This window comes from Thunnus maccoyii, chromosome 4 (genome assembly GCF_910596095.1).
Source record: "Thunnus maccoyii chromosome 4, fThuMac1.1, whole genome shotgun sequence".
Classification (NCBI taxonomy): Eukaryota; Metazoa; Chordata; class Actinopteri; order Scombriformes; family Scombridae; genus Thunnus; species Thunnus maccoyii.
In genome coordinates, this window is record NC_056536.1 from 5,688,688 (window position 1) to 5,704,967 (window position 16,280).

The following is a 16,280-nucleotide window of genomic DNA, read 5'->3' on the forward strand; positions in this document are numbered from 1 at the left end:
TGCCTGCAGTGATGGGCGTAGGCATTGTGTACGTGCATGTGTGCAAAATGCTCATGTCAATGTAGTTTTTCACACATGCATGCCATAAATATATTGTGGGAATATGTGATAGTATGTTTACTTCTAGTATTTCTGTTTCTTCTACTGATTCTGACCTGTATGACTCAAGTGTGTGTCAGTGCACACCCACAGGAATGAAAAGACAAGTGAGAAAGGCAGTAGGTATTCAGAGATCAAAGCAAACAGATGAAACTGTTTGAAATGTGTGTATATTCTGGTCACTTCTACTGCTGAATGATAATGTAAGCCAGGATCACATTTAAAATCCCTCAGTCCTGAGGAGGGTGTCAAGGACACTGCATCAATGACACTAACTTATATAATGGCTGACAGCTACGTACTTTCATGGTATTCTGTTCGAAAGAATACTGCCTCTTTCCGTGGTAGTATTATTATTCAGTGGTCTTAAGTCAAATTTTACTTGAATGTTTTGAGAAGCAGAAGAGGCAGGAAATAATGTGGGCAGGCAGGGTTGCAAGCATCACCCCCTGGAGCTAGTCTGGCTAACAACAGCATACTCTATGAAAAAGTTAATAATTAGAAACTACATTCTTGCACAAGGTTGCAAGCTAACTATATAAGAATTAGAATAAGAATTTCCACACGTTTGTGCATAAAACTACAGGCCTAGAATGACGATGCCTGGTTGTGGAATGGCAAAGACAAACTATGGAAAATAAACATTACCTTTGGGCGGCTGTGGCTCAGGAGGTAGAGCGGGTTGTCCACTTATCGGAAGATCAGCGGTTTGATACCCAGCTCCCCCGGTCCGCATGTCAATGTGTCCTTGGGCAAGATACTTAACCCCTAATTGCTCCTGATGGCTGTGCCATCAGTGTGAGAATGTGTGTGACTGATTAGATTTCCTCTGATGGGCAGGTTGGGACCTTGCATGGTAGCCACTGTACCCATTTAGCATATGAATGTGTGTGAATGGGTGAATGTGACGTAGTGTAAAAGCGCTTTGAGTGGTCGGAGGACTAGAAGGGCAATATACAAGTACAGTCCATTTACCATTTACCTGCGTTTGTAAATGACAGTGCAGAACAGTTCATGAGATTTTTGCGTCTTTATGGGGAACTGACAACTGAGCAGCTTCTGCTGCAAGAGCGTGCAACCAGAATTACCGAGCCAATGTTTAGCAGGTAGAATGTTTAACAAGCTTAGTCTCACAAAGTACAGCTAAGGTTGATAGGAATGTCATTGATTTTGTATTTGGGGATAAACCAAAGTATTGGACACATTTTTACCTTTTGAAAATGCATCCAACTGCTATTGAGACCTTTTACTTAAAAAACACAAATGTGAACCTCATGGTGGCACTAGAGGAATAGTCAGGGAATCACCAAAGTCAGTAGGATACATCATCTCGGAACCATGAATGACTGTACAAAGTTTTGAGTCAATCCACCTGGTAGGTGCAGAGATACTTCCCTGGATAAATAAGAATTTTGGCTTGCTGGGGTGCTAGATGGCAAGTCATTTGTCTTCTGGGGAACATGAACATCTGCACAAAGTTTCATGGCAATCCGTCTAATAGTTGTTGAGATATTCCAGTTTGTAGCCATGTCACAAGTGTGGCTACAAAAAGTCAAGTATACTTAGTTGAATCCAAAGACTTTATACAGAACTCAAGACCGAGTCAAGTACTATAGTCCTGACACTTTATTCATGTTAAACAATATCACTGTCCTTTCTCTGCAGTGTTTTCTCCACTCTCTGCTGCAGTATTTCAGCATGAAAGGCTAAAAACATGCAAAGCTTCCTGAAATATAGGTCAATTCCACTCTCCCTCTCAAATTGGCTGGATGCTGGTGAGTCTTGTTATTTTGCAGGTCAAAGGTCAGTCAGACTGAACTTATGAGAATGACAGGAAGCAAATACATCTTGACCCCTTCTTCACTCAGATGAAGGCAGACTGAACTTTGGTGTAGCGATACAGTAGCAATACTCTTTCTTGTCTGTTTGCCCCATGGAATTGGCAATCATTCAATGCTTTGTTGCCCAGCACCCCAGCTCTGTGCATGTATGAAGACAAACAATCTAAAATTTCCAAGAGATTGTACTCACCTAAGTAAATTCTGCATAAAAGCCACACAAGAGGTGATAAATGATCACGTCTGATTTTGAAAGATAGTGGCATTGATGTGTTTATCCTTAACTATGACCGTAGAATTAGTGCTGGCATCCTGTATTTCCATCCAGATCCACACTTTTAGGATTAACCCAAACAAATAACTGGGCAATAGCAGACTTCTGTGAAAAAGAGCATGTACTCAATACTAGTACTACATCTCACACACACAAAACATTACATGAATTGAATTATGTCCTTTTAAGGACTGACGTTGAAACAACAATTACATTTCTATTATTACTTCTCATGTTAAAAATAGAAACATTGAAGACATTCTCAAGCCTTGAGCCCTCTGGGGAAATCTGGAGATAATCAGTGAATTCCAGACCTGCTCGACTCTGCCTCTCTTCATACGTCTCCTGAGACCAGGACCTGTCAGATTGTGTGTATGTGTGTGTGTATGGAATGGATCATGGGGAAGGGGGTCAGCCCACGATTAAATCCTTATTATCTCCCTCAGAACCAAATTAAGAAAATTACTTAAGTGCCCTATGAGGAGAGATTGGCATGACCATTGGCAGCTAAGGACCAAGGGTTAAGGTTAAGGATCGAACTGGTGACCTGCAGGCCTGCTGTTTCCAGGATGCCTCTTTCCCTCTTCTCTCACCTCAAACCCTGCACACTGCATCAGTTGTTCTTACTTTTAGATTTCATTTAAAAAATAAATAAATAAAAATTTGCATGCTCCAACCACATGATCTGGCAACAGACAAAAAGGTTTTTTAGAGATCAAGCTGGTTTTAATGTGTTTGGCTGCAACCCTGCTTCCTTGTGGAAAAATAAGACCATAATCACTTCCTCATAACCATGAAAGTGTTGGATCACATTTTGTGAAGCAGCTGACTGGTGCAGTAATGAAGAAAAGAGAAACAGAAAAAGCTGCTTAATGCAGTGTCACCCATTGGTTTGCGTTGGAGCCAGTTTGCAGCCCAGAGTTGTAGCTTATGGTTGGTATCATCTTTCCCGTTTGGAGGGAAGGAGTGCGAGGTGTTGCCTTTCGTGCCCTGGAAACATGCCCCGCCATCTCGGTCCGAAGCCAACGCTCACTCAGCACAGTGCACATTTGGGCTAACATTAGCTACTGTAGCTAAGTAGTTCTAATAGGGCAGATATCATAGATCAGTAGCATTCAATTTACTGAAATATAGCGTGACAGCATCCTGTGAAGGTCTTGTTAGTGTAACTCCTTAACCACAAATACAGTGGGATTGTGTATCTGGAGAAAATTCACTGTTTAATATAGTGTTATCTCCATGGGCGGAGTTGAGGATGATGAGTTTATATCGACGGACCACCCAGAACAAGAAGTGGACAATGCAGTTGCTGATGCACTGATCTTGCTTGACTCAATATCTGGCTATTGTTTCTCCAAGGGGATGCACAATGTCATACGCCAAAGAGGACATACAGTTCCTTCAGTTTTGCACCACAGTGGCTCAGACATGCTGAAAAAAGTCACAGTGTTTGTGTTAAGCCCCATGTGTCAGTCTGACTGCTTCCACTCAACATCTGAATGAGATGGCTGCTCTTTTAAGTTTTACATATAGTATGCTGCTTGGAATTCAGTGTGTTCATTTGCATGCAACATGAACACAAGTGTTTGTGGTAAAAGTTAGAAAGACAAAATTAAAAATGCTCACATAGATTAGGAATTCTTATATAGTACTTGCAAGTAGGTGGTATTTTGATGTATGAAAATCAAGAGTTTATTGGACACTACCTTACATTTTTTCTTTGCCTTTTTAAAATGCAGTTCTTGTGTAATGTTTGTGATTTACCTGGGATCTCATCATCTTTTGATTACCTATCATGTCATTATCAGTCAGTGCATAGTACCCCAAGCATCCTAGTAAATTAAATTCTGCCTGCTTTGCCAGAATTGGCTGCACCCCCAATGTCATATAAATAAATGCATGTAATTGACGCAGCAACATAATGTGACCAAACAGTCCCAGCCACTTGTTTCTGTCAGTTTAAATAGGTATAGACCATAGAGCCTGTTTGCACTTGTGCCCACAAAATAATTAAAGCCAAACAACATTTCATAGCTTGATAAACAGGAGGCATGCTGTGTGTATATATGATTAGAGTCCAGCACAAGGAGTAAAGACACACAGGTGGCAAAAATCCAACCCAGCCAGACAATAATATCAATATTGGAAAATTCTGCGAAACCCTGGATAACATTCAATGACAGTTAGGAAGTTTCCACCATAGGAACTTTCTCACTGGACCAAGAATGTTTTGAGGAACACAGTAACTTTATAGACCAAATGTAATTCCTCCACAATACTTCCAGGTGCCAAAAAAGTCCCTGCCCCTCGGGGAGCACTTTCCAAAGGTTCAGGAAGTATCAGAATGAAGAAGAGTGACTTGAGAACAAAGCCAATAAACAAGAGGACTAAAAGTGCTGATTGTTTAATCAAGGTTAGGAACTAAAGCATAAATAAATAACCATCAAAGACTGCAGATTTCCTTTGCATCAATTCATTACATCCACTGAAGCCCCATTTTCGACTGAAAGTTCCAGGTACTTTGGAACTAAACTCTCAGGAACTAAACTTGGAACTTCAAGTCCCTGTTGTGCAGTGTTGTTTGTGTTTCCACTGCATCTGAGGAACCAGGTAGATCATGCACATTAGACCTATGAGGAATTTAAAAAATTACGGCGGTGCTCACACATGAGGAAGAAACAACACAGATTTGTCCTATTGTTCTTTGTAACTGCTGCATGAGTTGGATGTAATAAATGAAAAGGAGAAATGCAGAGAAGGAAAATGAATCAGAAACTAAGAGCGTCTGTCTCCACAGTATAACATCTGTTGAGTGTTTGATGGTTTTATTTCTGCTTTAGAACATAACTTTGTTTCACTCATTCATGGCTTTGTTATCACAACCGCCGCTCCCTCTCTTCATTCACTCTCTAGCTCACTCAACCACCGCTGCTCTCTCTCTCTTGTTCACTGGTGCTCTCAGCTTGCTCGCACACTAGGGGTGCGCGATTCAGGAAATCTCACGATTCAATTCGATTTCTTGGGGACAATTTGCGATTCAAAATCAATTCAATTTGCGATTCATAATCAGTTCTCAATTCAATACATTCATAGATTTGATTCTAGATTGATGTTGTGAGTTATTCTTTCCATTTGCTGGCAGTAGACACTTTTATAGGTCTCAAATAAATAGGTCTTTTTGTGGGGTAAAACAATCTCCCTGGAACTTAACCCTGGCCCCTCCAGTGGAAACGCAGGTAGAGGGACTGAGTTCCTCAAAAGGTTCTTAGTCCCTGGTGAAAGTCCCTGTGGTTGAAATGTGGCTTGAGTCACTCTTCAATACACACAAAGAACAACACAATGACTCGATAGCTGTGTCCTTGTGTTGTTGTGTCCTTGTGTGAGAAAATCAACATTGTTTTTTAATCTGTCATCAGTTTAATTTGCCTAATCTTCAAGGTTGTTCAGACGCAAACAGCAATGCACACGACTTTTAGTTGCTCGTTTGGTTCCTGTGGTTCCATTGTTCCTAGAACTGTTTGACTGAAAAAGGACAAAAAAGCTGCTGCAGGTACTGCTGGGGAGACATCAGCTGTTCATATCAGCTGATCCTTCGCATTTAAGCCAATCAACCACACCGACCTCCACACCCTTACTTATTCCTCAATACATATAGGGCTCACTACTTCCTGCGCCTAAATCATGATGCATAAATTGTTCAATATGAATGTAACTCCTTGAATGGGACCAATCCATGCTGTATTTTCCCATAGGCCAAAAGTATCAGTTACTGGCAGCGTTACTGGCAGGGCAGCATGTAACAGGCCTGGGGTAACTGGAAGTGGGTTACCAGGCCTCACAGCCTCTGGGCACATCCCCGCCTTGATTCCTTGCCTCTCTGCCCACTGTGAATGCCTGGGAACTGGGTGAAGGATATAGTGTAGCAGACAGCATGCCAGGGCGGGGCGGGGTCCTGACAGCGAAGTTGCTGGGCAGGAGCAACATCTAGGACGAACTCAGTGACCCTGCATCAACTGATGTGGCTGGCACACATTGATGTCAGCTTGTAATGATTTATTAATGGGTCCATTAGAAACTGTCATGAAGCCATTGTTAGGGAGGGAGTATCAATCAGTGTCAGTGTGTAGGGATTACAGTGCATCCGTGGTAACATCCCATGGATGAGATAAAGCCCCTTGTTATAGCATTTTCTCTATTTGTAATTTTCTCTCCCTCCAGCTCTTTCCACTTTTCTCTCTCTCTCCCACTGCAAAGGATTTTCTGACACATGCAGAGACTTGGATCTGAATGACAAGCACGTTCAGCATGAATTAAAGATGTAAGGGGGGGTGGGTCTGCGTCATTATTGCCAGCATCTGCGTCTCTCTATATCTCCCCCTTTCTACATCATACTACCTTGATAGCCTTTGCCTACGATTCCTACACTCTGCTTGGGACCAATCAAGCCTTCACTGCCTCATGACAGAGAATAATGGGGATGAATGGAGGAAGGATGCTCCAGGGAGAATCTGGCTGTTACTTACTCAGTGGCTGCTCGGCTTCTGCATCAGCAACGCACTCTCTGACGTCAGCACAGCCCCTCTCCTGCGTAATCACCCGTAGTACATAAGTATTCTGAGAAAGCTCACACACACACACACACACACACACACACACACACACACACACACACACACACACACACACACACACACACACATTCCTCTTCTCTCTCTCGTCATCCTTTGAAGCTGAATTGCTGCTGTTGTGAGCATTGAGCCTGTGGCAACTTAGATACAGCTTGGTCTTGACACACTGGAGCTGACATGTTTTACATACATGACAGTGTTAGATATGTCCATAGGCACTTCAATAAGAAAAGCTTTATTATCTCATATAAAGACAACAAGCTTTGTTTTTCACAGCAGGGAGTCTCGCACAAATATACAACACACTCCTTCTATCTAATTTTATGAATTTCATACACACAGCCCAAAACCACATGCTTATAACTACTTGAGAAAAAACAGTCAGATAATAAATTAGCCAGCCTGCCATCACACGGAACAGATTTTCTCTCTTCACTTATGAATGATAATCAATTTCACAAGATGAATCATGATGAGGATCAGATCTGAGGACACATTTCTTCCACATATAGACTGAACACAATGGTGCTGCTCCTCCCCTGTAACCTTGACAGTGTAGCATTGGAAGTATTGATTGCAACATCACATTAAGCTTTGCTGCACATGTTAGTGCTCTCCATACACTGCGCAACATGTGCCGTATACAAGCTGAAGACCCTGTAGATGACTCCAGGTGATTACGGTCAGACAGGACATGGATGGCTCTGTGTGTGTGTTGTGTGTATGTATGTGTGTGTGTGTATGTAAACGTTCTTTCCACAGGGTCTGTTAACACACCAGCCCAGAGAGGAAGATCAGCTGTAACTCTGTCCATGCACACAGGATGTTCCCAGCATGCCCTGGGCTCCCAGGAGGCTACAGAGGTCACACAAGACAGTCCACTGTCCTTCTGGCCTTTTGAATAAATAATGAATGAAGACCAGATGTGTTGAAAAAGAAAGGGAATCAGACTGACTTGCATACTAATACTAGAAGTAATAATAATAAATTGTGTTTATGCAGTACTTTTTAAAACATATAGTTGCATTACATTTTTTTGGCAGATGCTGTGATCCAAAGTGACACTGTTGGATTTTTGGTCTCTTGCTCAAGAGATGGAAATCAAACCATGGCAGCTGGAAGTGCTTTACAGAATGACAGATCAATACAACATAATAATGGGCTAATAAAAGATATACGTCAACATTTTGTGACATACACTTATTTAATTTCTTGCTATGAGGTAAATGAGAAGATTGATAATTCTCTCAGCTGTATGCTAAATACCATGCTAGAGCCAGCAGGTGATTGGCTTACCTTATAACAAAGTGATTTGCTGTAACAAATTAGATATAATGTGCACTAACAAATGAAACATAACATGTTAATTAGTGAGCTATAGATGTGCTGGTAGGCAGATTTTTTTTACTTTGGATACAACAAGACTATATGTCTCCCCCTGCCGCCTGGCTGGCTTATAAAACTCTAAGCAAGAAAGTAAATAAGTATATTTCCCAAAATGTTCTTTTAAAGGTAAGTTAAACAGAGGAAACAGTGTTTGCTTCCCTGATCTCCTCAGGCAAGTTGTTGCACAAACAGCAAAGGGTGATTCACCTTTCTGTTTAATCTGAAATTGGGACACTTGTGTGCTAAAACTTAACACAAAACCACAATTCCATCTCAATAAAAAAAGAAACATTTTGCTCACAGCTGTCTTGTGAAGCTCAGACCTGCAGCTTGACCTGCGTTGCTGCTTACACACATTGGAAAATACCGCATTGTAGAAATTATAGCCCATATTGAAACAAAACACTGTGTTGGTTTTGAAACTCAAGTGAAATCCAGTGATGGTTGAATGCTTTCACATGCAGTTTGCAGTGCATTTCAGCCACAAATGTTTTGTGTTTATATTGTTGTTTAATATTATATTAGTTTTGTAGCTGGGGAGGTGTGTAAATGTGTGTTTTTGGCTTCAGGAAGTACCTGATTCTTGGTTAACTGGAGGCTTATTGAAGAAAAATTCAAGGAAGTGATAAACAGGATGGGAGGAAAAGGTAGTAGTTTGTGAAGAGATTAAAGAGAGAAGGCAGGAGGTGATTGAGAGTGTAAGACAGTTTCATAAGAGGAGGGGGGGTCAACGAGAATGAAGAAAATGGATTAAAGGAGGAGGCTGCTGCTCTGTTGAGCATCTATCAGAGCAGGGGAGGTTTGTAGTGCAAAGAAGTGATGGGTGCAGATGGGGCAGGTTGTGAATTGTGGGGGTGGAGATGGGAAGAAGAGGAGAGTCTACAGATGGGTAGTATAGGACAGAGCTGTACATCCTACTATACACTCACTACACTTTACAGATACACACATGCGCAATGCATGCACAGCAGGGAGGGGAAACAGAGGTTGCTTCCCAGTGTAATATGCAGTCACTGGGGAGCACAGGATGTAGCACTGAAGAGAAGGATGGATGCATGGAAGAAAACTTCTGAATAAAGAATGAAACAGAACGAAGGGATGAGAGGGAAAAGTGCCTTAGGCAAGGATGTGTGGTCACTGAGGGCTTGTGCTGTTAACACTGCTGGCTGAAATCACAGGAGTGTTGTGATATCAACAGATTTACAAATAGTGAATTAGGCACTGTGTAGTATGTATGCAGAACACATAGAACAATGGTATTCTTGACTGGTGTATCAAAGCTAATTAATTCACCATGGATTTACAAACACTGCAAACACAAGGATAATATCTTGGCCAGTTTAAATTATTTCTTGTGTTGTGTCCAAGTACCACTACCAAACTGTAAGCTGCAGATTTGATTAATTCACAGTGGAGTTTGGAGGAGGGTAATGCTGTGTTTTTGCGCTCTAATTATTGATTCGCACGCGGGCAGTATGGTCATTAAAAAGAGCCCTATAGGCACTAGTAAAGTGTTCTATTTAGTCTGTGCATTTCTGTTTAAAATTAGGTTCAGTTTAAAGCAAGACTACTTTTGAGAGAAGAATAACACTGCTGCTATAGCCTTACGTGGTCTGTTATAACCAGTAGCTTAATGTTAGCTACTGTTGTGCAAACTTTAGATATTGTTGTGTAACATCACTGGGTGTGTTAGTAGTATCCCGGTTTTGAGTCCTTGTTTTGATATTTTTCGGGGATATGACGTTTACATGGAACATGAGAAACCTGGTTATTCATATCCCTGTTTTAAATGATTCTAATAGTATCCAGGTTTGTGATCATCGGTTCATCATGTCTTGATTCCTCAACAGCTCAGCCACTCATTTCTCTACCAACAGAAAATTTTCATAAACCTAGATAAGGTGTTTACATGCCATAGTATCCTGGTTTCTATTGGAGTACTCCAGATAGCATATCCATTTTCTTAAACCAGTTTATGGTGTTTCCATGAGCACCACATAATGGGGATACTCCAAAAACCTGAGCATGATGATACTGGTGCGCATTTAAATGCACTCAATGACCCAGCCAGTACTTCATGACCCTTCTCCACTTGTACTACTGTTTAAAGGAAATTTTAAATGTATTAAAACTTCTTATTTTGTACTTATAGCCATGTGACAGGGCAAAAAACATTTGCAGTCAAGCAATCGGACGGATTGTAAAGATGCCTGTTTAGCCAGATTATTTTAATTTAAATCAAATTTTAATTGGAGGAAAAAATAAATGATGGCACCCAAAAATCTAATTGTATAAACCATTTGCTAAAAATCTTAAGTTAGTATCTAACTTGGATGCAATTATCCTCCAGAAAAACTGTGCACACACAATATGGTAAGAACGTTAAGTAAAAACTGAGCCAATTGTGATTGATGTTCGTATGGGACTGTTGAGTAATAACAAATTCTGTCTGTGAACTATGAAATTACTTCAAATGAAAGAAGAGCCAATCATCTTCACTCAGTTTCATTTTAAACCTCTGCTTCTTTTTTCCTTATAGGATTTTTGCTATGAAGGTATAGATTGTAGGCTCTCAACTGTACACATTGACTGTAGTGTATATAACTGTCTGGCCAGTGAAATAGACAGGTATGAATTGGACCCTATAGTAGTTTGCTGTTCCTCAATCTTCCTCTCCACTGGTTTGGGACCAGGTGTGAGTGGTGGAATTTAATTTGCTTCATTCCCAAGGGGAGGTAATTTCTGGAACTGTGGAGAGTTCTTCATCTGTCTGCGCCAATAGATCACTCCTCAAATGAGAAACATTTGTGTTGTGTGTGTGCATGTACTGTATGTGAGCGTGACGTGACACTAAAGCCTCTCTCACACATAGTTCTTGGTAAATTACTGGGATAACCTTTTGGACACCGCTAGTGGTTTTCATTATTCATACGTGCAGCTACATTCAGGAACATTTCCGTCTTGCGCCTTTTTGCACACACTTATGGATGCCAACCACCATAAAACTCCAATCAAACTTTCATAAGCACTCCTGATCAAATATGAACCAAGATTATGTTACTGCATTGCCTGTTTCTCGCATCTAATGTTTCCAGAAACATATTTTAGTATACTGTTCAGCCGTAATATGAGAAAGTTTGTGATGCGGCTGCCATGTTGAAAACAGATGAGCTGACTTTCTAAGATTTGCTTGGTGCCAGGCTTTGGTGCCAAAACTATTGAAGCCTATGGAAGATGCATTGAGAAGCACACTAAAATCCAACATATATACGTCATATTACCTTTGATAAAGCAATGCCTCTACCAAATGAAAGTACACACTTAAAAAATACTGACTAATTTTTCCAAATGTGTGCATTTGTTTATTTGGTTTCCTAATAGTATCCAAAGATGTTTATAGGCATACTTTACAGGGCTCATGGCGAGTGAAATTAAACTGCTCACCATGAAAATACTGAGTTTAGGATAAATAAGTATTGTTAACAAAATTGTATTCTTCATTCTGTCTCTCTTCCTTTTATTTTGATCTGGAGGCTTCTTTATGATGATTGACAGGGCTAATAATAGCTAATGTTATGGGAATATCACATATTCAAATGAAACATTTACAAACCACTGATTATCAATTGTGTATTAGTGGCTATAAACTAACCCTTTGCTATGAGACGACAGTCATACATTTCATGGCTATCAGATAAATCACATAAAATGTTAAACAACAAACTTGATCATCAGAAAATAATGCATTGTAATTATGAATGAAGCAATCTCTGCCGTGATAAAATCAATACCTGGGCTGTAATTTGTCTGGTGCCCCAACTGGTCACCATATCAAAAACTGTAGATTACATTATATAACGTTAGCTAATGGGCTCAGAGTTAATTTAGTTAGGGTATTATCACAGTTTAGCTAACTTACTGTTACTAACCTCAATCATGTATAAATCTAGCATAACATTAACATAACTTCCATGCAAATAAATCGTTGAATTAACATACAATTCAAACGAAATGTACCTTGAAAACACATGAAACACACACCGAAATAGCGGTGCCCCCATCACCTAGACTGATAACCTGTGGAACTGAGAGGGGAGAGATGAAGGAGATGTCTGCACCACGCTAACTGCCAAGAGCTTTCAAGTGTGACAGTGACAGTGATGACCCTTCCTTCTTATATACTTTTCTTGGCCAAAACCAAGTACCGCCCAACCCGCAGTACGCCACCCACACATCATGTCTTATGACTAGTTTGCTCACTCCACGTGAAAGCGTCTTTTGTCAGACAGACGTAACCCTTTACATGCTTGTCCCTGCAATGTTACTATTTTCATTCACATCACAGCCATACCGGCATTTTCCCTGAACTGTTACTAGGTCTTGAGGTGTGAAATTTGAGGTACAGATTTCCCTGAATATTGATCCCTGCTCCTTTTCACACATGACCTCATGAAGGTAATGTTCCCGAACATTTCAGGGATAGACTGCATGTGTGAAAGGGTCATATAAGCAGTCCAAAGCCTTATCTCTTCACTACTGGCTACAGAATGTCAGGTGTGACGATTGTTGTATTAAATTGCTCTGGCAACCACGGGTCGTGCCCCCATCCCCAACTCATACACACAGACACAGATACACACACACACACACACACACACACACGGAAACGTAATGAGCTGAAACCTAATAAAAATCAATTTTATTGCTGCTTTCCCCTCTCTCTTCATGTTCCACTCTAACAATGAACTCACATTTACAGGTCAGGTGCATTATGCATATGTGTGTCTGGATGTGTATGTGCGTGTGTGGTTGGATGACATATACAGGCTCATATAGAGATATAATAGGTCTGTCTGTTGACTCAATGGCCAATTCATGCTAATCTGGGTTTTAAAACATAAGTTTTCCTCCCTCTACTTCCCAGAAAGGGAACACTTTCTGATGTCTCTGTCTAACTCTTTACATATATGTTAGGGCAGTCACTTTCTCAAAAAAATAAGTTTGAACAAATTCAAACTAACACTCAGTTCATTCGAATTTCTGTAATTTGAAAGCAACCCATATAGCCTATCTGGAAAAGTGTTCATTTCTATGAGGAACAGGGCAAGATGTATTTGCTGCTGTTGCATTTCTTAACAAATTGGCATCCTTAAAAAACATTGAATTACCTATTGGCAGTTCATGTTTGCAATGTATTAATGGATGTACAGACAACTATCACTGGATTTCTTTGATACTAACCAAAACTTAAAAAATGATTCTCAGGCAAGATCTGGACTCAGAGGGAACATATTTTTTTCTGATTTCTAAGCAAAACTTTTATTCGCGATGTACAGCAGACATAATGTCCTCAGAAAGTATAAATCACTCCGTATCTAGAAATATATGTTAATAATGCCTGAGTATGAATTTTGACACAAATTGAATCAGTCGAAGTACCTTAATTGCCACCATGAGCTGCAGCTCCACATGCTTACCATGTTGATAAGTGACCATTGCCCAAACTACAATAACTAACTTCTTGCTGTTGTACCTGTCTCTTTCACCTCAAGCAGTATCTTTGCCTCACGTCTCACCCTTCTGGGTGAGACCCCCCCACACCCTCCTACAGTTTTGCTGTCCTGTTTCTCAGCACAAGCATAAATTTATTTGACCATATTCCATCCATTCATGGTGCCTCCACCACCTCACCTGAGTGTTAAGCTAACAGCTTGTAGAGTTTTACAAAATCGTCAAACAAACAGACAGTGCTTTAAAGGAATGTCTTCCGCTGCAGTGCCTTCAACTCCAATTCAAACAGGTAATTATAGTTCAAAATATTTAATTTTTGATTTAATTTTTAAATTTCAAATAAAAAGTGACACTCCTAATTTATGTCTTAGTGCTGTAGATTAACATGTGGTGCTGGGACAGCCAGGAGTGCCCATGCAAAGTAATGAGGTAATTAATTTATTACAAGTGATCACAATTAGAAAGAAAACCTTGTCTTCCTGGACAAAATTAAGGTCAAATTGGAGGCTTATGCCTTTTTGTGTGTGCCAGTGCCATAAAATTGAAAATTCCAAATGGCAGGAAAAATATCTGATTATACACCTTACTGCTATTCGTACTTCAGAACTTAATCTTTAAAGAAAATGAGCTCAAGGGGCAAAAACATGTTTGTCTGGAAATCTGTTTCTTTGTGTGTGTGTGTGTGTGTCTCTGTGTGTGTGTGTATGTTTGTGTGTGTGTCCTCTCTCAACAGCTGATAGTTGCACAGTGTTTGACTTTATCTTCATAAGCCTTATCATTGCTTCTTTCTCTTCCTTATTTCTCTAATGTGCTTCAGCTGCAGGCTGATAATGGATGTACTCCCTACACACACTCACACATAAACACACACACACACACACACACACACACACACACACACAGTATGTTTGTGGAAGCAGAACTGCTGTGCACAGCTTTCCTTGTTAGGACCTTGCATTGACTTCCATTCATTGTAGACAGCCTAACCTAAATCCTAACCCTAAATTAACCAGAACCTCAGAAATGACGTTTTGCCTCATTAGGACCAGGCTTTGGTCCCCATGAGGACTACTGATCACAACAAGGCTGATTTTTATACTAATAAAACGCACCTTTATGGGTTGCTTTTGTGTCTGTTGAAACAAAAGGTGGAGGGTAGGGTGCATCTTAAATTACATATTTTGAAAGTGCTATTATCAAAGACAGATTGTGGTTGTGTTTCATTCTTTTTTAAGGCCTTTGTTGTTTTGAAGTATGAAGGCCTGAAGGATAGTGTGACACATGTGTGCTGGGTGGCAAAGGATTAGTGCTGGATGGCTGGCTGCCTGGCTGGCTGTTTGGCTGGTTGGATGGCTGGATGGATAATGCTACAGGGTCTCTCCCATGCCGCTCACCCATTTACTTCCCCTCTGTCTTGAAACCAATCCCACTTCAGTGGGCTTAAGGGTCCACTCATTCAAAGTCCAGCCCTTAGACCCATGTACTTGCTAGCTTCTAATAATAAACATGGCATGTCCGCAAAGATGAGAGTTACGCATGTTGGAGATTATTGAGTTAATCAGATAACAATAACACCATTTTCATGGTCCAAGATGTATCCTACGAGGCGAGACGTCACAAACATCAGCCATTCCATATCTGTGCACACACATTGAAAAATCTTGTCTTTTAATTTGGCAGCACACCATCATATTGATCCATACATCTGTCACTCTTCCTTTTTGTCTGACAAGCCATGATATCTACTAACAGCTCAACCCAGGGGGAGTCTTCTTGATTTCAGCTGACAGAGACAGGGCCGTGAATCAAACCTCTGTTGATTAACTTGATGGATTTTACAAAAAAGAACATAAAGGTGAAGAATTATGTTCCTAATATTTGATTAATTCACATCAAGCTACTACAGATGGTTACAACAGACTCAGTCCTCTTTCCCTGCAACCCACTGAGCAGCACTCTCAGATCAAACGACGGAATGTGTCTTTAACCGTGTCCTAGTGGGTGTGTGTATTGATTGCGGAGGAGGCATTAGTTCTCTGGTTATTAATAGCCTGGGGAGGGAAGCCTAATGGGAGCTCTACTTCCTCTAACTGGTTTATTCATAGCATCATTACAACCATAATTGACCCCCTTCCTGCTTGTCTGTCTGACTGACGGACTACGAAACACATCGCGCGTTTGTGTGTGTGTGTGTGTGTCCTGTGTCTATGTACCTGTCTCTCCCTCTCTTTAACTGTCTCTCTCTCTCACACACACACAGACATGAATGTATTGATGCTACACACATACATACACACACACACACACACACAAATCTTTTCTTTCCATGTGCTCCGTGCTGTGCCTCTCATATATTCTCCTGTATACAGTGCAGAATGTGTCCTCTATATTCTGCATAGTGCATTCTTTTCATATGATTGTATGTGTTTTTCATTCTCTGCTGCTTGTTCTTGTGTGTGTGTGTGTGTGTGTGTGTGTGTGTGTGTGTGTGTGTGTGTGTGTGTGTGTGTCTCTCTCTTCTCCATATGGGATCCCAGCTCCTTC